Raw genomic sequence first — 26783 nt, 5'->3', positions numbered from 1 at the left:
CCTCCACCTACAAGGTGGCCCAGGTACACAACCTGACTCTGCCCTATCTGGCACTTAGTAGCCTTGATAGTGAGTCCTGCCTTTAGCAGGGCTTCCAAAACTTTCCTCAGGTGGATCAGGTGATCTTCCCAGGTGGAGCTGAAGACAGCAATATCATCTAGATATGCTGCACTAAAGTCATCCAGGCCTGAGAGGACTTGGTTCACCAACCTTTGAAAAGTGGCAGGTGCATTTTTCAGACCAAAGGGTATTACAATAAATTGATAATGCCCACCAGGGGTAGAAAATGCAATTTTGGCTTTTGCAGATTCAGCTAACCTTATCTGCCAGTAGTCAGCTGTCAGATCAAATGTGCTCAGATATTTGGCTGAGGCCAATTTATCTATGAGCTCATCTGCTCTGAGAATGGGATGTGCATCAGTCCTAGTGACTGCATTGAGTCCTCTGTAGTCTACACAGAAGCTCATCTCTCTCTTGCCGTCTTGGGTGTGAGGTTTTGGTACCAGGACTACTGGGCTAGCCCAGGGGCTGTCTGAGGGCTCAACCAATCACTCTCAATTCCAACATGTTTTGGACTTCTGTCCTTATGCAGTCCCTGACATGGTCAGGTTGCCTGTAGATCTTATTCTTCACAGGCAGACTGTCCCCAGTGTCCACTTCATGAGTGCACCAGGTGGTCTGACTTGGAGTCAGTGAAAACATATGCCTGAATGACTGGAGAACTTGTCTGCAGTCAGACTGTTGCTGCAGTGAGGCTGCCTGCCAAGGCTACACCATCTACTGACCCATCATCAGGGTTGTGAGAGAGCAGATCTGGGAGAGGGTCACTCTCCTCCTCCTGTCCCTCATCCGTTGCCATGAGCAAGCCCATGTCAGCCCTGTCCACATATGGTTTCAGTCTATTTACATGAAGTACCCTGTGGGGACTTCTGGGAGTGCCAAAGTCCACCAAGTAGGTGACCTCTCCCTTCTTTTCCAATATGGTATGGGGTCCACTCCATTTGTCTTAGAGGGCTGCTGGGGCCACTGGCTCCAGCACCCATACCTTCTGTCCTGGCTGGTACACCACCAGTACAGCCTTTTGGTCATGCCAGGCTTTTTGCAATTCCTGACTTGCCTCAAGGTTTTTTGTCGCCTTCTTCATATACTCAGCCATCCGGGAGCAGAGACCAAGTACATAGTCCACAATATCCTGTTTAGGGGGTTTGAGAGGTAACTCCCATCCCTCCTTCACTAGACAGAGTGGCCCTCTGACAGGGTGACCAAACAAAAGTTCAAAAGGGCTGTAACCAACCCCCTTCTGTGGCACCTCCCTGTATGCAAAGATAAGGCAGGGCAGAAGAACATCCCATTTTCGCCTAAGCTTTTCTGGGAGCCCTTTGATCATACCCTTTAGGGTCTTGTTAAATCTCTCAACAAGCCCATTGGATTGAGGATGATAAGGGGTGGTGAACATGTAGTTGACACCACACTCCTTCCACATTGCTTTGAGGTAGCTACTCATAAAGTTTGTATCTCGGTCAGACAAAACCTCCTTAGGGAAACCCACCCTGGAAAAGATTCCCAGGAGGGCCCTTGTCACCACAGGTGCTGTGATGGTCCTAAGGGGAATAGCTTCAGGGTATCTGGTGGCATGGTCCGCTGCCACCAGAATAAACCTGTGCCCAGATGCTGTTGGTGGGTCAAGTGGAGAGGTGTGGTTCACTGGTTAGAGGTGGCAGATCCGTAAGCAGAGAATTGGCCAGGGACCAGGGTTCAATTCCCGACGCGGCAGGGTCGTGGACCAGGGTCAAAACGGACTTGATAATTCTCCCCTTGGTACCTACTCTAACCAGGAACACACTCGGCAACTCTGGGCATTAAGCTTGCCTCATCTCTACAACGGCCCCCCACAGACGCCAGGGATGCCTGGTTTCACCTTGGAGATACCCAGAAAGGGACCATCTCACAGGGATAGCCAGGACGGGTTCCCCAGCGGTCTATAGCGCCAGGACACTTCCGAGAAGCTGTGCGCTGTATAAATGAAAATAACATAACATAACATAACATAACAATGTCAATCCCTACCCGTTCAAAGGGAACCCCCACCACAGGTAGTGGTATCAGGGGGGCCTTTGTGGATTTACCTGCCTTGCCACTGCCCTGGCAGGTAATGCAAGAGCTACAGAAACTCTTACAGTCTTCAGTCATTTGAGGCCAATGAAAGTGAGGGACAATTCTGTCCCAGGTCTTATTTTGGCCTAGGTGTCTTGCTAGGGGAATATCATGGGCCAGTGTGAGTAGGAAACCCCTAAACTTCTGATGTATGACCAACCTACTGGCTGCACCTGGCTTGGGGTCTCGACCCTCAGAGTAAAGGAGTCCATCATCCCAATATATCTTATTGGTTCCACTAGCATTCCCAGCAGCCTGCTGTCTGAGGGGTTCAAGAGTGGGGCAGCTCTGCTGCTCCAGGCTCAAGTCTGCCCTAGAAGGTCCCCCTGTCCCTAAGAACTCAACCTGATCAGGCTCAAGTTCATCAGGGACAGTTCCTTCTTCAGGTGTCAGATCCTCTTCTGCTATAAGAGTCTCTTCAGACTGATCCTGGGGGGAAAGCACTGCCTTACCCCTGCTACTCCTTCTCTTGGAAGGTCCTTGGTCCATTTATCCAGGATCCAAGGCCTGTTCAGTTTCTGTCAGCTTAGCTTTTGACCTTGTCAGGGCAACCACTTCTGCAGGCATACCCAGCATCGCTGCATGGGTAGTCAGCTCCACCTCAGCCCATGCTGAGGTCTCCATATCATTCCCTACCAAACATTCTACTGGTAGGTCTGCACTCACCACAACCTTCTTTAGGCCAGTTACCCCTCCCCAAGAGAAGTTAACAACTGCCAAAGCATGGTTAGTACTGTAATTGCTTGCATTGGTCACTTGGTAAGTTTCTCCAAGTATGATCTGGCTAGGGTCCACAAGGTCCCTTAGTCACCATGGTGACACTGGCGCCTGTGTCCCTGTAAGCTAGAGACTCCCTTCCATTTATTCTAGGCTGTTGCTTGTATTTGCCCAGACCACTGGGATTCACAAATAGGGACAGGTCCCCTTCACAAATCAATACAGCCTGAGTAGGCATTCTGACTAGGCCAGAGTCCTCTCCAGATCCCAGGGTCAACCCTACTATACCCTTGTTCTGTGTACCACCACCTATAGCTGGAGTAGGGGGAACAGATGCCTTCGGATCAGGTGTAGTGGTACTTGTGGAGTCTTTTGCCTTATTAAGTCTGAAGTCCAATTGGTTTTCTGTTTACAGATTTTACACCATGGCTTCCTTGGCTGCTTAGCTTTGTTGAATTGGGAATTATCAGATGCTGATTTATGGGAGCCTGTTGAAGACTGTTGGTCTTGTCCCTTTTCCCCACCCTTCTCAGAGTTTTTGGCATCTTCCTTTTTAGTTGCACCCCCCAAGGGCTGGACCTTTTGCTTGATCCTGGTTCTGACCCACTTGTCTGCCTTCTTTCCCAATTCTTGGGGAGAGGTCAGATCTGAGTCCACCAGCTGCTGATGCAATAGCTGATTCTGACAATTATTAAGGATCTGCTCCCTCGTGATGAGACTGTATAATCCTTGGTAATCATTTACTTTACTGCCAGTTAACCAACCTTCCAGAGCTTTAGTAGCACAATCTACAAAGTCTACCCAATCTTGATTCTGTTCTTTTTGGGTATCTCTGAACTTTAACCTGTATTCATCAGTGGTTAGACCAAACCCATCTATCAAAGCATCTCTCAAGATATAATAATCATCTGCATCCTCTTCCCTAACAGAGAGGAGCTTGTCTCTTCCTTTGTCTGCAAAGGAGAGCTATAAGATTGCTGCCCACTGCTCTACTGGGACCCTCTGAACTTTACAGGCCCTCTCAAGTGCAGTGATCCATTTATGGATGTCATCCCCTGACGGATAGGGGGGCACAATCTTATGCAGGTTCCTATTGTCAGGAGCTTTCTCCCTAACTCTAGGGGTATTATTACTAGGGGTGGGCGGAATTTGCGTAGTCGCGTTACGCAAATCTCTGCGAAATGGTTTAAAATCTCCGCGAACATGCAGAAATTCCGCGAAACACGTGGAATTGCTTGTTCGCGATGCTTTCTTCCTGTGCGCGACCGCTGTGTGCGTGCTCGGGGGGAAATATCTCGCGAACACGCATTTTGAGATCGCGAACAAGCAAAAATTCCGCGAAGCCGCGGAAAGCAGAATTTTGGGCAATTCCACGTTCTCCGCGGAATGCGAAATTTCCTAAATTCCGCAAATTCCGCGAGCGGAACGGAATTTACCGCCCAGGCCTAATTATTACTGCCACCAGGGGTCTCTAGACCCCATTTTCTTGAAGCTTTCTGAAGCTCCAGGGACTCCCTGTCTAATGCTAACTGTTCTCTTCTGAGCTGCAGCTTGGCTTGCTCAAACTGGATCAATCTACATTTCCTCTCTTGGGAGGATTCTCTTCTCTGAGAAGAGGCAGAGGTCCTTTTGGATCTCCCAGAATGGTTAGACCCCTCTGAGGGGGATCTGTTCCTTCTGTTTGGATCCACCACTCTCCCATTAGGGATGGGGGGAGTGCCTCTTGGGCCATCACCTCCATGTTGTGAGTGGTCTGGTTCATCCAGGTCACGTTCAACTTCCTCTTCCAGGTCCTCATCAGAGTCCACCACCTGGGTGTCCTCTTCTGTGGGATGCCCACCCAACCTGTCTACCCCCTCAGACACTAGAGTCTGCTTGAAGTCTGCAAAGAGCAGGATTTCCCTGAGACGTTGAGTGTTGGCACCTTTATTTGTCTTCAGTTGTCTAGTAGTGTACATCTCCCTAAGCTCAGCAAAAGAGAGGTTGTCATACTTGTTGACTGGGACCCTCTGTGGTTCTTCCAGGGCCTTATGGGCTCCTGAACCTAAAGACATTTCTAGTGTAGTGGTACTGGTGTATCTACCTACACTAGGTGTGACCTATTGAACCCTTTCTTGAGTTGTAGTCAAGGTGTGCTAAGCCCTCTACACACAACTCCTAAGTTCAGTAGAACTTATTGTATTCTAAGCTTAAATTTATATGTACCTTTAGTACCAAGTGGCTTTCACTTTAGAAATTCAATTTGTTATCTGGTAAAACAATGGCAAGCTTGAATCCAACCGCTGCACACCAATGTGAGAAGTTGGCCTGGCATATGCTGTCCACTAGTTATAGGGGACACCTTGCACCAGTCCAATTCGATTCTTATGGTGAGCGGTTAAAGACAACCCTTAAAGAAAGCTATCCTAGTGGTAGCTGTGGAGAGCAGCCTTCAGGCTAAGTCTTGAAGGAGTGTTAAGCTTATTGTTTTACCAGCGATAACCTCTTGAATAACCAAATGAAAGAGTAGTCCACACAGGTATATATATAAAATATATCTATTTATTCTAAGAATAATCCCACTAGTCTCTTTATGAGGCTGGAGGTAAAGATACAATTCAAACAAGCAATGATAGTTACAATAAATAGCACTGGAATCATAGGGCCCCAGGGGGGACCAAACCATATATCAAAAAAGTGGTATAAGAACCACGACAATTCTACAGACAATGCCTAGGGCATTTAGGATCGCTGGCCCCTTGTGAAACCACCCAAGGTAGTGAGGAAGGGGACCCACGGGAGACGCGTGCAGTGGCAGAAGCTACTGTCGGGATCTCTATTAAAGCCTATCGAGAATGTCGCCGTTGAATTTTAGGACATTTAAAACACTTCTAGCAGGAGTTCAAGTTCAATACTTTAGAGTTAAGCTTTTGAAGGGCCCACACCCACGAGAGTACCAAAGTACCACTGTTACCTGCCCCAGGGAAGCCGGGTGCATAGGTCGTTTTCGATGTCGGGTCGCGAGCTGATTTTCAAAGGCAAAACGTGAAGAACTGCTGCTAGCAAGAAGCGTCGTCGATGTCGTGAAGATTGAAGATGTAGATCTTGAAGAGAAGGACCTTAAAGCAGAGGGGACAGAGTCTGGGTCATGGGACAGTGACCAGGGGGCTCAGGAGAAAGAGCCCTTCAATGTCGGGTGCTTCCAGGTGGAAGAGGTATAGCTTGAATCGTCAGCCACGGGGTCTAGGAGGCGTCAAGGAAGGCCAGCTTCTGGAGGGCGACTATCCCACAAAGGATGAGGGTTGCTGCGGTGTTAGTATCTGGATTGGATCCACTAAGCCTTGGCAACCACAACCCATGCAAGAATCACAAAACAGCTACTGGTGCAAACCCACAAGGTCTGAGCAAGGTCTCCAGCAAGGAGACTGAAGAACACGCCTGGAGCAACAAGGGGAACTCTTGGAAGTGAAGATTGACCTCTGCTAGGGCCCACCAGCTGAAAAACAAGGGACTGCGAGAGGCAGCAATTTGGCGTGCGTAAAGATGTGCCCACGGGTCGCCGGAGTGGGCTAGGGCATTGATCTTTGGCACAGATGATGTTGAGAGCTTGGCTCAATAATAATGGGCCAAAGCACAACTTCCCCACTTGTCAGGATCGTGTGCTGTGCAAGAGGTGGCCGGTGTCCTTGGGTATTGGGGATCTCGGCACCCATGGGGTCCATGGTGCTGAGCTTTGCTGTGCACAGTTACTGGCCTCTGGGATGATTGGACAGCCACCTCAAGGTAGGAAAGAGTCGTTGATGTCCGTAGGAGCAGCAAAGTTCCAACTGGGTCACTTGCAGTGTTTCAGGTGCCTGCCAAGCAGGGGGGTAACTCCTTTACCCCAAGGGAGATTTCTTCCTTTAGCTGTGCGACAGCAAGTCGAAGTTCAAGTCTGTAAAGTCCAAGAATAATCTGAGGCTCTAGGGAACCCTGTATTCACCTTTATCCAAAGATTAGGGGAGTGTCCAGATCAGAGCCCACCAATGAGAGTTCAGGCGGGAAAGGGTGTGCTACACCCTCTCCCCTTTGTGTGGTTTCCCACCTGGGCAGGGGACCGGATGCCCCATAACCGGTTTGAGGCGGTGTATGCAGAAGTAGGCACTGGAGAAGCCTACGTGCAAGTCTGAAAGACATCCTATGGTGCACCCACCCAGTTCCAATCCACATAGTCTGTCTGGGGAGGTGGGAGCACCTCCCTGCAACAAGATCCCTATTGTCCAGCTGCCGTGGCTGGAGTTCTGCCCAGCAACAGGCAGCCAGAGTCGTGTGGGTGGCAGGTAACATCCATTTTGTACTACGTGTGCACTTTTAAATTGGTGTCTAAAATCTGCCGCTTTTACCATATCGCCCCTCTAGCAGGGGGGAATCATGCCCTCACTCCCATGGTTTGATTGGGGGTATGATTCCTACATGTTTAACACCAAACACAACATGGTTCTGTGCAGCCACTCTCAAGTTATCACGCTATCGCAATTACTTATAATGCAGTTAAGAGTATATGGTATGGCTGCACTACAAACAACCCAGCAATAGTTTTATGAAGGTTACAGAGGGGCCCTACTCAAGTAGGGGTTCCCTCTCACACATATCTCAGCACCCTGTCTTGTAGGATTAGCAAGGCCTGCCTTAGGGGTGAGCTATGAGGATATATGTGTTGTATTAAGTGGGATACAGGATACCTATATCCCTGGAAGGGATGCAAGCACCACCTTACCCAGACTACAGTAGTGGTCTGGTGGTGTCAGTTTGTATGGCTGTCCCAGGGGTGGCACAATAAGTGCTGCAGCCCCTGGTAGACCTCTGAGGGACCCATGCCCTGGGTACCATCTACAAGGGGCTGACAGGGTGTCCTCAGTATCCAATTGGTATGTACCTAGGGTACTCACATCAGTTTAGAGAGGAAGCAAATAGGCTGGGATCCTGGATAGCAGGGCCACAGCCTGGCTAGAGTCATAAAGCAGTCAAAACATCAGCAAAAAGTTGGGGGCAACTATGCAGTCGATGCCACTCTCCTACACCTCTGATCTTGGGTTACTTCATGAAGAGAGGTACAAGCTAGCTGACAAGGTTTGGCTCAATAAGGTGACCATACAGGAGCAGCAGCTGCAAAAATGTGACTTGGATAGACAAAAATAGGGACTTGTATAAAAGTTGCAATGCCTTGAAAGGAGGACAAATGGTGCTGAGGCGAAAGCCACATGCAATAATATATGCATTTTTGTAACCAGAAGAAACAAAAGGCCACAATGCAACTCTTTTCACGAAGAACTGATTGTCCACAATGGGCTTTCCCCCAAGATCTGTCATGTTTTGTGATGAATCCACAGAGTTCTGACCATACCCCTTCTCCGGCTCCCCACCAGGATCAATCATTGCCAACATAAAGCTATTAAATTACAGGCCTAGGGATGGGATCCTCCAGGTGATAAGGAAAGAGGACCTGTTCGGTGTGGAGGGCAGTTGTGTCATGATATTCCCCAATTACATGGCTGCAGTTCAACAGCAAAAATCCTCATACTTGGGCGTGAAGAGTAGACTGAGGGAACACGGGATGAAATATACCCTCATTTTTCCCGCGAGGTAGAAGATAATGGAAAGTCAGTGCACACACTAAACTTGGGGCCCTGTGGGATGGATTGAACAGCACATCAATTCGGGGGCACTTTGGGTGGTATTCATGGGCTGCCTAAACTCCCTGCCAGGAAGAGAAAAAGACAGACAAAATCTGGCCACTGAGGGAAAGTCACGCTCATCTTCCCTGGCACAGGCGAGTGGAGTCCTGCCTTCCTTCCAGCCTCCCTTAGAGACCTCCTAATCTGAGGGGGGTAATACCCCCTGATCTGATGCTGAAATAGTATCTGAATCTGGTGCTGAGCCCATCACTATACTACCACAGTAATACCGCAGATGTAAAATGGATTTTTGTAATCTCATGTATGAATCACTTGGTAGTTAGGATCCCCCATGGTAACCTCGCTATGCTGCAGATGGTGTGTCTGCCTCCAGGTTGGATCCGTAGATTTCAAAGCATATACTTCAGAGATTAACTACCTTGGGGAAGAACCATACACAGGGAAGCACAGGAGTGAATTACACCCATGTAACATAGACTTTAGTTGGGCTACTGGCCACTATTTACCTGCTTATACTATAATAGCATTTCTGAGACTTACGGGGGAAATTCCTGAAGACAGCCGATGTGCATTACCCCCCATGGAGGAATTTGTGGCACACATTGATTACTTATTGTCTGATAAATATGTTTCATGGTTGGGGAAAAGTTTGTGTCTCTTGTCTTGGGGTGTTTGTGACTGGGGATGAGGGGAGTTTTGTACATATGCATATCCAAAAGGTCAATGGGATAATTTGGACAGTGATGGGGAGATGCAACTTGGAACTCAATAGACGTTATCTTATGCTAGAAGTAGGAGGGTGAGAAACACCGACCACAGAGATAAAATATTACAAGATTCACTTGTGTCTGAAACCTAGAGGTGTTCATCTGGCTTTCTCTACTGCAGGAAACCCATTTATCAGATGGAGAGGGACACTTTTTTTTCGATGTTTGCGAGAGGTGCATTGATGTGGGGTTTCCTTTAAAGCTCTAAAAGTCAATTGTGACACGGAGGGGCTATTTGTATTGGTGGAAGGGAAACAAAGATGGTAAATTAGAAGCTCTGGGGCCTTTATATGCACATAATATTAACCAGTTGCGGTCCGTGTTGCAGTGTCCCACTGGTTATCCTCCAGGATTTACCACTCACTGGTGTTGGGAGGGTAATTTAAAGACATTCTGAATGATTATATGGACCATTCTTAGCCATTGTTCAATACTACTCAACTCTCAAGACAGCTAAGTTCTTGCTCGAATGGCTGCACAATTGGTCATTGACAGATGCATGGAGGATTGGTAGCCCACAAGGCGGGAGTACTCCTTCTTTTCAACAGTAGACAACTTAAATGTACTCTTCAATCATTTCAATTGCTTGGAGGGTCTGATCCTCGAAGTTCATGATGTTGGTTATCTGCGCAGAACTATATCTGACTCCGACCCGCAGAGATTGACTGTCAGGTGAGGCAAGAGAATGGCACGCATTCTAATATGCGGCTTTGAAGTTTTTGAACGTTTTGAGGAAAACAAACGGACTGCTGCCTCACTTGAAATGGAGTGGGAAGCTGTTAAAGCGGTGATCAGTGAAATTCAGTTGTTTGATGGCACCAGAGGGCTGATCTAGCAGTAGTTGATGGGGATGCATGGTTCATTGAAGTCACGGGAAAAGGAAAAAAACATGACAGGACTAAGCTTGAGGCCCTGGTTACTGCTAGAGACAAATATGGTAACCTAGTTGAAAGGCCGTGAGGGGCAGATTACCAAGCATATGCAGCCTTCTAATATAATTGGGACAATAAATTAGGATGCTTATTGGCTTGGCTCGTTTAAGCAGAAAATAAGGAGATCCCCATCATTTCTATTGAAACACGTAACATAGTGAGCTACTCCCAAGGGGAGATTATTGGGGTATTCTTTGAGTATTATGCTAATTTATTTGAGGTGCGAGCCACTCGCAATTGAATGAGTATTTTTCAGTACTTCATGCTTTCCCAGCTCTGAGAGACAGACAGGGCTAAACTAGTTTTACCCATTACAATACAATAGTTAAAGAAGCCACCCTGGAGGTAGTCTCAGGGAAAATGCCTGGCTTGGATGGCCTTTCCTAAATCATTTATACTATTTATGTTGACCGCTTAGCCTAAAAACTAGTGGCCTTGAAGCATTTGAGGTTAGCCGAGCTTGGGGATGTTCCGCAGCATACGAGCTGCCACTTTTTGCACCCAAAGGATCTAAAGTGGGCTTCTTCAATAATGGGATCACCATGGCATGTTTCCACTCCTTGGGAACTAAGCCCGAGCAAAATGATAAATTTAGCAGCTCAGTAAGTACTGGTGCAATGGCTTCATCACCCTGTTCTAAAATTTGTCTGGGACGCGGGATCTACAGGAGATCTGGACTTAACTTTCAGCATCAGGCTGCTGGATTCATCCTCCGACATATGTTTCAGGTTGAGGAGCTTGCCTGAAACAGCTGAGGGGGTTCAGGCAGGTGTTATCAGCATAAAAGTTCTGGCACTTTCAGGGAAAGAGGTATAGATGTTGTTAATCTTGTGCAATCTAATTGAAAAGATCAGTTGAGTATGGAATTGACGCTGCTGTACGTTCTAAGGAAGTTAAGGATTTAATTATCTGGAAGAGTTCCCTGACGAGTTTTTAGATTGTTCAATTTTTGGGGTGTAGAAATTTGCACTTGCACACCTATGATCTTTATGATAATTTTTTAGTGCCGCAAGGTAGGCAATTTTATGGTGCTTATCATACTCTTTTCACCACATGCGTTCTAATTGCTTGCACAATCTTTTTATTTCTTGAAGTGCCTCTGAAAACCAAGGTGCGGAGGGTTTGTTCCACCTACTGGTAACTATCTTCAAATGGACTAGGGCATCTAAGGCCTGGTTAATCCACCCCTTGAGTTGCGTATTGGCCAAAGAAGAACAGGCTGCAAGTGTAGGTTTGTTTAGGTATAAAACCACTGGAAAAGACGTTAGTCTAATGCAGGTCCATTAGCGTGTGCTGCATTTTTGAGGGGGTGCTGCTGGTTGGGGGGACTCCAAAATCCCAAACGGGATCAAGTGGTGGTCCGACCAAGCCACTGGGGTGAGCGCGGCCACCGTTAAGGAGAGGGAGTTGGTGAATAAAGGGTCCAGTAAATGGCCCAGTACACATGTCGGTGCATCAACCAATTTAATAAATTGGAGCAGACCAAGGCCTTCCACCAAGTTGTTTGCAGTAGGACATTTCTCGTTATCAATATGGATGTTGAGGTCTCCAAGTACTATAAAGTTGGCATAGTGAACTTCGTAATCAGGGATAACATTTATTAGGTTTTTTACAAATGTGGCAGCTGGGCCTAGGGGGGTGTTAAATTAGAAACCCTGCTAAAGTGAGCTGGCGGTTCAGAGTTGGGCTAAAAAAAGGCTGCCTCGGAGTTGGAAATGTTTATCGACTGCAGCTTGCATTGCAAGCAGCGTTTTAAAATTATCGCCAGACCACCCCACTAGGCAGGGGTGGTCAAGTCTTGGTATGCCATAGTTAGAGGGAACTGCGTCTAAAACATCAGGGGCTGAGACTTCTGAAAGCCACGTTTCTGTTAGGATGTTGATGTTGTCTGAATGGACAATCATAATGCAAGGGAAATTCTATTTGGTCCACTTCTAATTCACTGAGCCAATGTGGTGCACCATTAAATAGAATGTGAAAGTAGCGCCTGCTGTAAAGAGGAATTCAGAAGATTGCAAAAATATCCTTAAGTGCTTGAGGAAAAGCTAGGCCTAGTCTTTCAACAGGTGGTGAAGAATGATGACAAACCCTCTGAAGGGTGAGGAAGGGATAGATACTATGGCCCGATTAACAAAGGAACTCAGCACTCGTGGCGAGGGCCACGCACTTGTGGTGAGACCTCTGTACTGCAATTATCCATTGCTGACGTCCTGCAACGAGAGCGGGCCCTCACCATGACTGCAGGGCCTCCGCCCCGAGTGCGGAGTCCCATTGTGAATCGGTCTCATTGTTTATTGTGGGAGCCAATGGACATTTTGTCCCAAGCACGTACATCATGGCAGGGTTGGTGGTTTGGCTTGAGATATAATGTTAAGCCATTATCTAGCACACTCTTCTATCTCCTAGTGGAATAATGTGACATCTTCGAATCCCCTCCCCTTCTTCCTGTCACCTATATGTTTACCTCAAGAAATATTGTGACTACCACGTGTGGTCTAATGAGTCTCCAGTCACCGATAGATAGTATGACGCATTTCGTGGTGGTATGCGATTCTTTATTTTTATGGGTTTTGTTAATTTGGTTATATAAGTTAATACTTCATATACATATATAGACAGTTGCATAGTTATTACCTCTGCTTACTTTGAGCAGGTGGCTTCCGGTGCTTAATTGTCAACACTGGCGCTTGTGACAGTCAGCTACAAACAAGGTGGTGCTGTCAGGCTATTTTAGAGATGACCACAACAACAGTTAGTTTTCTATTCAATATACATTAAAAATGACTATTACCTGCAGCCAAAGCCATTATTTTCACTTTGGGGCCTGGAATAGTCCGAATTGTCACACTTGCAGGAGTGTGATGGTTAGTAGTTGTGTTATTACTATGGCAACATGGAAGGGGCAATGTATGGTGCAAGCTGCAGCGGACTCCTGACGAGAGCCTTAGCACTTACCTTTTTTTTTTACAAATTAAGCATTGGGTATTACCAATACCAACTCTGGGACTATATACATAAGCTTGATGATACTGAACATATATGTGATTTGGGATGCAAATAACAATTCAAAAAATCTATTAGAAAAAAAGAAAAATGTGAAACTCCCCGTGAATGTCCAAAAAATACAATTGTTCTTCCCCTAAAAATGGCTTGGAAAATAGAAAGAGAAATCAGTTCCTGACATTTATGGAACCAGGATGCCACCTTGTGAAAGAAAGTTGAATCGAGGGAGTGAATTATTGCAGCAGGTCTATAGAAAATAAGAAAACACATGCTCTTCAATCAATTATGACAATGTCCCCTCAGTACATAGGCTCAGATGATTGCCGCAGAAAAAGAGGAATTTCAGAGGGGGGTCTTTGAGAACTCTCCGGCCCATCACAAGACAGAGCTGGTGAGAAACAGAGTGAAACTCTGCAGGTATTGAATGATTAAGGGGTTCCTCTCTTCCAGGCATCACAATGGAAGTCTGACATTGTTAATTCGGACCAAACGTTCGTGCCTACACAGCTAATCTTCTTGAGGCTTTGACCCTGATTGACCCAGACCCTAGAGTAAATTCCACCTGGTTTCATTTCCATACCGGGGCTGTTGATAATTTGCTGAACAGTGAACCCCAGTACCTGTGTAGCCTTTAGGAGCCACTGTTAACAACTCTGAAATCATCTCCCTTATTTGAATCAACAGGTCAGAGTAACCGAGAATGGAGGGTAGACATAAAGCTGAGGACATATTCCAGGCATCCATCTCATACGCCTTGGGTTCGGTAATATGACAACAAAAAACCTAGGTGCTGGGCATGTGGTCAGAGGTAAAGAGATCGCTTCTGGAAAGCTGCAATCTGCAGCAAAAGCCAAGAACATTTTACGGGCATAATTACATGTCTTGCGAGGTTGGGGAAACCCATGTCTGGTGTTGCCATTGCCCCTGGATGTCTTGCATAGGGAAGGGGAGAACTTGCCTAGGACCTCTTCTGAAACATCAAGAGGCCTAGTGGTAAGGACGCCAGCTCCCCGAATGCTCACTGATGTAAGAGACCTTTACCATGTTATTTCTTTTTTTTTGAAAGTTTATTTATAATTTTTCCGTAAACATTATACAGGACAAATATAATGATTCAGCAAATACAGACAGTAAGAGAAATGTTACATTCAAATTTCCCGTCTCTCGTCTTCCAACAGTCCAGGGTTATATCACAAGTCTTTTGTATTAGTGCATCCAAGCATGTCTAACTCAGTTAAAAACAGTTGCGATCACATAGCATCTGGTGTCGTGCATGTATTATGCTGTAAGTACACACCCAACAAAGGCCACATAGTGCGTTTAGTACAGTCAAGGAGAGAATGTTGTAATTCATCAAGGGCATATTGCTTCAATGACAGGCCAGCGGGTCGGAATGTGTGTCAGGCAGTGTCTCCGCTGTCTGCGCCAGGAGGTAGCTGCGAAGAGGACCCCATATGTCTTTAGTTCTACTTGCCCGAGGGAGGGTCTCAGCATAGACGACAAGCTGCTCTTGACAGTAGGTCAGATCATCGAGCCAGTCCTTGAATTTTGGGACGCGCTCCCTACCCCATCTGCAGGCTATTCGTCATTTTGCTAAGAGGAGGGATAGAGTAATGTATCCGTGTTGTGCTTTAGGAATCTGTGCAGTGTAGCCCAACAACGCCACTAAGGGTGTGCATTCCAATGTGAGCCCCGTCATCTTCTCTAACGCCACGAAGACTTGTGTCCAGTATTCTCGTACCTTCTGGCACTCCCAGGCCAGATGTAGGAACCCAGCACCCGGACTGTGACATCTCTCGCACTGATCCGTATCTCGCAATTGGAATCTAAACAGCTTGTCCGGGGTATGATATAAACGTTGTAAAAACTTATAATGTATGACTCGTAGTCTGCAGCTAGCCGAAATATGTGCAGTCTGCAGACAGCAATACTCCCGCCGGTCATCCGCCACCTCAGTTCCCAGCTCAGCGGCCCAATGTACTCGAGATGTGTGATGAAGCTCCAGGCTGTGTGTACGGACACTATGATAAAGTGATGACACCAGGTGCCTCGGCGCAGTAGCACTCAACTTCTGGTGTAAGGGAGCAAGGTTCGCAGGTTCCCGTGGGAACTCCGGGAGCACAGAGCGCATTCCCTGTGTCAGCCGTATATATAGAAAGAGGTCGAGAGATGTAGTGTGCGTCCCGTGAAATATATGATCGGATGATCGAAATGTACCGTTATGGAAGAGGTCCCCCCATTTAGTGATCTTTGTGCGCTTGCATAAGTCACAAAAACCTCTATCCTGCAATAGGTGCATTTGAGGATGATATGTCAGGGGTAGTAATGACAAGTATATCATGGGAGAATGTAGGAGATGTAGTATGCGGTGCCATGCATCTATCGTGCATGTGAGGGTGGTAGGCACTATGTTGCGTGTACTGGGGGGTGCATTTATCAACCCGTCTAATGGTATAGGGTCTGCCAGCCAGTGTTCTGCCGCTATCTGGGGCATGTAGCGTGGGGGGTTAATCCAGTAGTAATTGTAATGTGCTTGGGCACATGTGAAGTATAGATCAAAGTATGGAATGTCGAAGCCTCCTTGCTCATATGGCCTCGTAAGCACCGACCACTGCAACCGTGGCAGCTTGCCGCCCCAGAATAACTGTGTCAATTCTGCTTGGATTGTCTTAAAGAAATGACGCCCTGGATGATAAGATATGTTCATGAACAGGTATAGAAAGTGTGGGAGTACCAGCATCTTTATCAATGATGCCCTGCCAGCCAGCGAGAGGGGCAGTGAGATCCATCTTGTGATATTGCTAGTGAGGCGGTCTATAGCCATGCCATAATTTAGGCGGATCACCTCATCCCTGTCACCCGAGATTTGAATCTCCAGGTATCGGAGATTCGTATCGCACCACTCGAGCGGGTAGTCCAAGTGGAATTTGGTGGTCGCAGGTGTTAAGGGGAAGACCTGGGACTTCGCCCAGTTGATGTGGATCCCAGAAAGCTTGCCGAAAACAATAAATTCCCGTAGAAGGGGATTTATATTTTGCTGAGGGTCCCGTATATAGAGGGTGATATCATCCGCGTACAGGGAGAGAAGTATTTGGCGTAAGTGACATTGTAGTGGTGTTGGTGGTGGTGTTGGCGCAGTTTGCACGCAAGGGGTTCAATCGCGAGGGAGAATAATAGCAGGGATAACGGGCAACCCTGCCTCGTCCCCCTTGTGATAGGGAAGGAGGCCGATAAATGGCCATTTATGAGCACCTTGGCCGTGGGATTGCGATACAGTAAGCGAATCCAGTTAACATATAGAGGGGTGAAACCCATGCACCGCAAAACACCAATAAGGTAATCACATTCTACAGAATCGAATGCCTTAGTGGCATCTAAAAACACCGCCGCCAGTGGCAATTTGGGGGCCACGTTCTGAAGAATTGAAAAGAGAGTACGGAGATTATGAGTGGTGGCCCTGCCCGGGACAAAACCGGACTGATCCGGGAGTACAAGTTTGTCCATTAATAAGATCAACCAGTTACCCAGTACCTTCACTAATATTTTCGTATTGCAATTAATGAGCGAGAGTGGTCTATAGGAATCGCAGGAATCCGGGGCTTTGCCAGGCTTCAGTAGCGACGTGATCAGTGCTTATTTCATCAAGGGGGAAAGGGAGCCGCACTCCATTCATTCCTCATAGAGATCCTTCAAGATAGGGGCCATAATATCTAGATATGTTTTTATAAAATTCGGCGGGCAGGCCGTCCAAACCTGGTGCTTTACCTGACTGCAACTGCATAACCGTCTCACGAATTTCGTCGAGCTCAAATGGGGCGCTTAGGAAGTCCCTCTGTGCATTCCCCAGCAACCCCAACGCCACATCCCCCAGGAAGCTGTCAAGTTCGAAGACATCTCGCCTTTGCAAAGTATAGAGCGCAGAGTAGTGCGTGCTGAAAGTGCCTAGGATGTCAGCAGTATCGCAGTGCGTTTGCGCGCCAGCATCTGTGATTCCGAGGATGTGAGTGGAGAACCGAAGTTTCCGAATTATGTCCACCAGTGCCCTCCCCGGTCTCTCACCTTCTCCATAACAGCGGGCCACCGAATGTCGCCCTCTGAATTCTGTCTCGCGTGCTGCCGTGTCTACATAGTCGTACAGTTTCTCCCGAAATTGCTCCGAAGCTCGTCCCGCCTCGCCCCTGGCCATTTGCGTCTCCAGTGTTTTCAAGTCCTGCTCTAATTTCCGTAGCGTACCTTGAATATCTCTAAGCACACCAAAGCTCTTAGAAATGCAAGACCCCCTGATTGTGGCCTTAAACGCTTCCCATATAATTTCTATACTAGCAACGGAGTCCTTGTTTCTGTGAAAGAAATTTTGAATTTCCTCCCCTAACTCGCTGTGAAACACAGCATCTGTCAACGCCGCAGACTGTAGTCTCCATTGACATCTGGGCATGTCATAGGCCGGAGGTATGATTGTAAGTTGCACAGGGGAATGGTCTGAGAAGGTCCTAGCCAAATGTCGAACATCTTTTATGCATGTGCTGAGGCCCTGTGACAGCAAACAATAATCTATACGAGACCAAGTTGCAGCTTGCGTTGTGTAATGTGTGCCTTCCCGGGTGGTGTGGTGAGTGTTGCGCCATGCATCGATCAGGCCCCCCTCCCCCAAATTCCCCACCAGGGCCCCTTGAGCCTTAGTGTAATGGTACGGTGAAGTATTAGATCAGGCCGCTGCCGGATCAAGGGCTACATTGAGGTCCCTCCCCCCAGATAATGTTAAGTAGATCCTACGCTTACTATCTTCCCCCAAAGGTTGGAGAAAAACTCTGGCACATCAGTGTTAGGGCGATAACAACTTATTATAGTGACCGAGTCCCTGCCCAACTGCCCCCATGCTATGGTGTACCTTCCCTGATGGTCCTCCATCCAACCTACGAGCGTGTATGGTGTATGCTTTTTAATCAGGATAGCTGTTCCTCTCGCATAGGATGAGTATGAGGAGAACACCTTGTAGTCTGCCTACTTGCTGGCGAACATGGTTGAGTGTTGCAGGTTGATGTTGGTTTCTTGCAGCAGCGCCACGTTTATCTGGTGGCGGTCTAGGTATGCCAGTACCTGCCTGCTCTTTCGCGGGTCCCCCAGCCCCCTGACATTCCACAACAGTAGACGCAGTTGTGTATTTAGTGAGTTATCCGCACTGCCCATTTGCGATGTGACTTGTATGATTCTGAGCTGCATGCAAGGCGATGAGATCAAGAAAGTGGTCCAGTTTATGTCTGTAATACATATCAAAATTGGCATTCAAATTATTGAGAACAACCCCCCTACCTTCCCCCACTGAAGCATCCCAATCACGCCAGCACGTCCTGTCCCTCCCGCACCCCCACTCCCAGCAACCTAGCGCATTAAAACAAAGAACACACATCTTCTCTATGTAACCAAGATACAAAGAGTTGTAAGAGGGATCACCCATTAGGGGAATCTACTAGATGGCGCATGGAAACCCCTCACCTGCCCAAGGGAAACGAGTTGTGTGCGTCAACCCCCGTTGAGGCATGGGGGTGCCAGGTAGTATTTTTCTCTCATTACCCAGCACACATCTATTATGTCCTTACTATTCAGCTTTCCCACAATATAATACTTAAGAAGATAGAACAGTTGCTACTTCCCGTCAATAGAGTGTCTGTGATTACCACATAGTTGCCCTTCAGCCCCATCTCGTGCATACAGTCAGTCCGGGTCTGGCAAGGCTGATCTTGGTGAGACTCCGGGAGCATTTGTGAGCGCCTTCTGCTGTTTCACGTGCTTCAGAAACTCTTCGACTTTCTGGGGCTTTGTATAGAATGACTGCTTCCCTTGATATGTGATTCGGAGTTTGGCCGGATACAGCAGAGCATAATCTATCTGGGCATGTCGTAGTTTCTGCTTCACGGGTAGGAATTTGCACCTCTTTTCTTGTACGGTTGGCGTAAAATCAGGGTACATGGTGAACGACACGCCTTCATAGTTAAGTTCCTGCTTCTCCCTAGCAACTCTGAGGGCGACATCGCGGTCTCTCTAATTTAGGATGCACGCAATTATGGGACGTGGCGTGCCACCAGGTGGAGGCCTCGGGCCTAAGGATCGATGGGCCCATTCCACTATGAAGTGTGGAGATAGGCGATCCTCCCCCACCGCTGCCTTAAGCAGCTTCTCTACGTACTCATCCATTTTTCCTGTGTTCGTACTATCTGGGATACCTAGGACGCAGATGTTGTTCCTGCGACTCCTCGTTTCGTTGTCCTCATTCTTCGCAGCTATTATTTTCAGCTACTTCTCCATCTCTGTAACAGAGCTTTGTACAGCCGTCGTTGCATCCTCCGCATCCGATCTGCGACGTTCGGTTTCCTTGATTCGTTCCTCATGACCGTCAAGCTTGTGCACAATATTGTCCATCCGCGTTGTCATGGCGTCCATTTTGGTAGCGATGGTGGCTAGACCTTGTCGAACTGACAGGAGGAGTGTCTTCATGTCTTCACTGTGGGGTGGTGGGGGATCTTGCACCACCATCTCACAACTATTCGCTGTGTCTGTTTGCTGCAGGCGAGTGCTCTTCTTTGCCTCAAAAGTGAGCCGTGGTTGCCATGCATCAGGCTTGCCCATCACCACGGTCAGTTGGGATAAGTGTCTCGTCCTTCTGAAAGAAGGATTTCAGGAGCTGCCCTATTTGCACTCAGCGTTGCTGTCGCACCTCACGCCCTGCACGCGCTGCAGGACCCACCAGCTTGGCGCACACCAGGACAGCAGACTAGCCCCCAAACCAGGTATCGGGGTATGGGCCTCAGTGACATAGACCACCGGGCGATGATGCAGTGTGAGGCCTTTGCCACAGCCTCCAAAGCCAGCAGTCAGTAGAGACGCCGTGAGTCCCGGTGGCCTTATCCCTTGCGCAGAGGTCAGATGTACCTCAGCCTGCACCTATATGGCGATTCGTACTCTGTATGCTGTGTCCAGACCTCCAGCCACCCCTAGCAGCATGTGCACACCATTTGCGGCTCCCCAAGTCCGTGCATAAGATTCCAGCATATATGGCACCTCTTCACAGGAACCCCAGGCCACGAGGTATTAACTGCGCCGAATGCCTCCGCAGACGTCCCCAATGGCCACACTTCTCGCTACAGTGGCGCTGTACCTCCCTCCTTGCCACACTTGTCCTGCAAGCGGGGGGCTCCTAACGCTGATGACCTCCGGCGCGGGGACCCTCCAGCGATCGCTCCAATGCCTGAGGCCGAACAACAGCTCACCCCGCGCGGTTATTTTCCCCCTGCCATAGCGGCTCCCAGCTTCACTGTCTCTGATAGGGGGTGAGCTGCACGCCCCCCCCATGCACCTATAAACAAACACGTACAGCCTCCAAATGTCACCGCCGCAATCCACTCACTGCCGCACTGCGTTAGTTTCAGAAGCAGCGCATAGGCCTGCACACCTCGTGGGGGGCTGCGGTACTCGAGTAGCCGCCCGCTCCGATCATCCGCTCCGGCCTGCACAGCGTCGCGTGTCAGTTCACACAGTTTCTGCCAACAGCATCGCAGATCCCGAGCGGATCGTCTCCACACTTTCACCACGTATGCTCTGTCACTTGAGCATCCAACATCTGTCAGTTGCGTTCTTCTGCAGCCAGCTGGGTAGGATCATGTGAAGGATTATAAAACCAGGCAGCAGGAGCCTCACACAGAGTAGGCCATTCCGCTTGTGCGCCACCTAGCGCCCCACCTTTACCATGTTATTAGGCTTTATCAAGACTCCAAGGTGGACCCCAATCTAGAGTGCTGACATTCACTTGTGAGACATAACCACAACTGAAGCTGATCATAGAGTCTAAGACTAGACCTAGAATGTTTGTTAAATTCTGGTAGCTGGAGGTCCAAGATAATTGGCCTGACACTGTGTGTTTGAAATAAAGGTGGGCCCAAGGAACTTAGAAGTCATAAGCTGCCTTGTTGAGATGTATTCAGGGTCAATGACAGACTGGCATTTGAACTGCAGAAGCTGCTGCCAAGCTCAAGGTCTGAGATGGGCAGAGATGATACTTCCTCTAGCTGTGGAGGATACCACGTTGTGGTAGACGTGGCACTTCACCTTGATACTGCTGAGTACCTCCTGAGCCACAGGGGCATGAATTAAGCTCCCCATGCAAGTGATTGTTATAAGCAATTGTGTCAGTGCCGGAATCTTTGTGAAAACTCAAGTTTGATTTAAGGCCGAATGGGGAAACAAGATACTGAAAATGACTGTCCAGTACTGCAAATATCAAGAACATCTCATAATGAGTATCAGTGGTAATCTTGAAGAAGGCATCCATAAGATCAGGAACTGCCCAAAAATCCTTTACCTGAACAGCAGAATGCTATGAGTAATATTTTGAAGTTCGTCATCTGGATCCACGGCTGTAAGAAATTGGAGTCTTAGTTCAGGGATCAAGGATCCACAAATAATAATCACAATCCTTGTCAGGGCGAACCACATAAGTCACCAAAAAACACGTTTGCTTAGCGCTCTGGCTTTCTGGCACAAAACCACTCATGCTTACCTTAGAGGCAAAGTGTTAAGTATGTATGCACTACTCAAACAGTAGTAACATGAAAACACTAAGCAAGAAAAATCCCAAACCAATTTAGAAAAATAGAGTAAATTGTAGTAAATAAAATGACACCAAAAATGTAAAATTTAATAAGCATAAGCAAAGTTATGAATGTTTTAAGTTTAAGGTTTAAAATAGCACCAAAAAGCATTAAGCACCACCCAATTAGGCATCAAACTAATCTGTTTGCAATTGACCAATGCAAGGTTAAGGTTTAAGGCTAACTACAATGGAGCGCTAGTCAGATACAAGGACCAAGTTCATCCCAGTGAAAAGTTTTACCTTGTCACTTATTCTCAGAAATGGAAGTCAAAAATCCTCAGCAGGGCATGGCAGCTGTAGTTGAAGAGGAATCTAAGTCATCAGATAGCCACTCAACATGATCTCACTGAAGCCATTGACTTTTGGCATGAAATTTCCAAGCTGGAGAAAATTGAATTTTGCACCCAGAGAACGTCCCTCACTGGCTGGATATTTTTTGCCCTTCACCCAGTGAAGATTTCTAGCTTTAGACATAACATTTTTGGAGCTCAGATCATTCCAGCGGGGCAAAGCTGCAGGATGAAGCCCAAGAGGGCTCCAGAGAGCTGGACAGTTTCTTCAGCGAAGCTTTGCTAGATCGGATTTGCTGCTGTAAAACATAAAGCAAAAGACACACAAATGATGGATGGAATGCGGAACAAATCAAACATTCACCCCCAGTCAAGAGATCTGGATTGAATTCATTGTTCTTTTGCTCACCCTGCCACTCCAGTTTAGACACAGCCATATGCAAATCAGTCTTGACCTTGCTCCTCATGGGAAGAGTCCAGCCCGAACTGCCAAGCATGGTGCTCCCTGGACCTGAAACAAGCATACTGGGATCGTTTTCAGGGTATGATCTCTCATCAACTAGGCTAGCTTGAATCCAGTTGCACAGTGAGCCCGGGACCCATGTCTGGGCATACCCGGCACACTTAGGGAGAGAAAGCAAAACACACATAAATGAAGGACGAAATGCAGAACAAATCCAACATTCAGCCCCAGTCAATAGATCTGGGTTAAATCCATTGTTCTTTTGCTCACCATTCCATGCCTGTTTAGACCCAGCCATATGCAAATCAGGTTTGACCTTGCTCCTCATGGAAACAGTTCAGCCTGAACTGCCAAGCCAGGTCCTCGCTGGACCAGAAACAAGCATCTTGGGACCAGTTTCGGGGTAGCACCCCTCATCAGCCAGGCTACCTTAGATCCAGTGACACAGTGAGCCCGGGACCCGCGTCTGGGCATACCCGGTGCACTTAGGGTGAGAAAGCAAAAGACACACAAATGATGGACAGAATGCGGACCAAATCACACATTCACCCCCAGTCAAGAGATCAGGGTTAAATCCATTGTTCTTTTGCTCACTATGCCACTCCGGTTTGGACCCAGCCAAATGCACATCAGTCTTGACCTTGCTCTTCATGGGAACTCTCCAGCTCGAACTGCCAAGTCAAGTCCTCTCTGGACCAGAAAGAAGCATCCTGGGATCTGTTTTGGGGCATCACCCCTCATTAGCCAGGCTAGCTTGAATCAGGTGGCACAGTAAGCCGGGGATCCACGTCTGGGCATACCCTGAGCACTTAGGGTAAGAAATTAAAAGACGCACAAATGATGGACGGAAGGCAGAACACACCAAACATTTATCCCCAGTCTAGAAATCTGTGTTAAATCCATTGTTCTTTGCTCACTATGCCACTCCAGTTTAGACCCAGCCAAATGGAAATCAGTCTTGACCTTCCTCCTCATGGTAACAGTCCAGCACGAACTCCCAAGCCAGGTCCTCCTTGGACCAGAAACAAATAGAGAAGAAAATAGCAACCTGAAATTTTTGGCTCCAGCGGTGATGCAGATTATCTCGGTAGATAGGCTCCGGTCCACAAGTTGCTTCTCAGAGCAAAAAGTTGGCAAAATGTTTTTAACACCCAACTTTCAGGAATCTTCAGGAGGAATTCACTTTTGCACCAGCCAAGGATTCAGGACCTTGAAGACAGCACTTGGAGTTTAAGACTTACTCCAGCAGATGCCAGTTGCAGGAACATGGGCAGGGTCAGATTCAACTAGTCAGCTAGGAATGCAGGTCAAGGGCCTCTTGGAGTTTGTTTTGTGCCTGTAGGCCAACTGGACATCAGCCTTATGACCATTGGGGTCCACCTCTTTATTCCCGGAAAATAAAGGAGAGCAGGTCGACTTTTTAAAGCTCAGGTCACAGACAGCAGATCAAGTCGTCTTCTGTTCTCCCACAGGTCCTGTAGTGATCAGAGAAGGGTACTGGTGATGCCAACTTTATGCCTTGTACCTGCCATGGATGGGGGAAACTCACAGACACTCCTCACCCAATGGGGTAAAGGTTTCCTCGGGTGCCCTTACCCACTTTTTAGTGAAAACAATGAAGGCTTGGGTCCTGTACTCCCCAGACTGGACCACCCAAATATTGAAATCACAGAACGGTGTCAAGGGAGGTTTATTTTAAATGTTCGCGATAAACCTGAGACCACTAATTCTGAGATTTTTGAGCATTTATTCTGCTTAGTTTTAATAATTCAAAAATACATTCATAAATCAATTGGACATGTCTTTTAAAAGGAAACACCACATTAGTAAATCACACAATTGCAACACATTTGTATGCGTGATTTAGAACCATTTCTTTTGTGAGACAATATATACAACACATACATAATACCAAATGTTATTTGTGACAAAAATATATACAACAAACCAATGATCACAAGACAAACATCAATGAATTATGTGAGCCAGCCTGAAATTAAACCAGTCCTGCATTTGCACTGAAAACACAAGGCAGACAATTGCTCATTCAAAGACACATCTCTACTGTCCTGCCTGTGGGAGGGTGGGGATGCATATCCTACTTAAGGGTGTTGACGACCTAGAAAAAGGGGGAAATAATTTCTATTCAGTCCCCTCATGGCAACCCTGTTCTACCGTCTCCCACACTCAACAGCCAACGCGTTTCAAATCCCCAACAATTCCGGAATTCTCTTCAGAACTCGGACTTGGTTTGGGCTCTCAATTGTGCTGCAGACAGATGTCCATTATCTGTTCTTCAATTCATAGTATTAATCGAGGGTTACATTTTATGGGCGTGTGGAAGCTCTTGATAATGATTTAAAAACGATCCAGGATCTTGAGACTTGTGAAATGTAGTTAGAGCTCGCGGGCGCATCGCTGTGAATTTCTTCTGCAATAATCCTGACTGTTTCCTTTTATTTCAGCCATGCAAAAGCAGTTAGAAAATCATCTCGCTCCTCTCATACAAACCTGCAGCCTCAAGATCCTGGACCGTTTTTAAATCACACTTAATATCCCGGCCACCATCTCTTCAGAGATGGTGATAATGGGGTGTGTAGGCACTGCGATGCCTGAAAGAACGAGATATGTCTCTGCTTTTTTGTTTGTAGTTATATTTATGATCTGGCTGTGTATCACCTCACAATGGTGAAGTCCCGAATCCCCCACGTTTTTCGATTGGAGAGCCAGGATCCTCGCTCTCTATAATTTGGAGTCTTCAGTGTTTCTATTACGGGGAAGAAGGAGGCGTGAGGTGGCCTGTAAGATCTGGGCCCAATTAGAGGAATGGTCAAAGCAATGAATTTTCATCATTGAAAAGGACTAAAATGCAAATTGTATGTTTAATTTTTTCTTTATTTTGTTGTTGTGCTCCGCTGTCTCTATTCTGCCTAATAGGCTGTATAATTGATATCCAATTATGTCTGATGTTTCTTATTTTTTATTCTCCAATGTGCCCCTTATGTATTTAGTTCTTTATCTTCTCATGCTTGTTGGTTTTGCATATCTCTGTAAATGACGTATGTCATGACTTGCTTTTGTTTCTTAAATCATGAAAATAAAGTAAAAAAAAAAAAAAGCAAGTGCAGGACTAGTTTAATTTCAGGCTGGCACACATAATTTATCGATGTTTGTCTTGTGATCATTGGTTTGTTGTATATATTTTTGTCAGAAATAACGTTTGGTATTATGTATGTGTTGTATATATTGTCTCACAAAAGAAATGGTTCTAAATCACTCAAACAAATGTGTTGCAATTGTGTGATTTATTAATGTGGTGTTTCCTTTTAAAAGACATGTCCAATTGATTTATGAATGTCTTTTTGAATTATCAAAACTAAGCAGAATAAATGCTAAAAACCTCAGAATTAGTGGTATCAGGTTTATCACGAATATTTAAAATAAACTTACTCACTTTTTAGCACTTACTGTGTGTTTTACTATTTCACAGTATTCCTCTCTATCTAAATCAAAGAGGGAAAATCCTTCTTACCCTTATTGGAGCACCCTGTGCTCACCCAGAGGTGTGGCTAGGATAGTGGGCAAACCTTCCCTTGTGGTCACTCAAAACCAGTTTATGGCAGTTCTCATCTCCCACTAGGCTCAGAGCCAAGCTGACTAGGAAGAAAAAGGCAGATAGGCCTAGATGTGTGCTATATCTGCTAGAGTCAGAGTAGATATCCCTTGAAACTCAGAAAGGGGCTGGTTACTGCCCCCCAGGCCTTCCTGCTCAAGGAGAAAAACACCTCTACAAAATAAAGCCTTTTGTCCGCTGTATGAAAGCAATCCACGTCTTACCACGGGGGGGCATTCAAAAGTCAGGTGACACTAGAAACTGGTAGAAAGGCACAATTGGCTTGGCCAGGAAAATGACAAGTTTTTTAAAGTGCCATTTTGAAAATAGTATTATAAAATCTGACTTTATCATTAAGTTGGAGTTTAAATTACCAATAAAATTAGTCCTTGATTCATCTCTAGTATTTTAAAAACTGAAATTAAGCACTATAAGTTGTTTTAGTGTAACCCACTATTGTTTTATGGGTGGGCCAGCCTTAGATAGCGAAAAATTACTGTAGATTTTTTACTGCCAGGACATGTACTATTTTAAATATATATGTCC

The sequence above is a fragment of the Triturus cristatus genome, chromosome 6 (assembly GCF_964204655.1).
Source record: "Triturus cristatus chromosome 6, aTriCri1.1, whole genome shotgun sequence".
Lineage (NCBI taxonomy): Eukaryota > Metazoa > Chordata > Amphibia > Caudata > Salamandridae > Triturus > Triturus cristatus.
Note: the sequence above shows the minus strand (reverse complement) of the source record.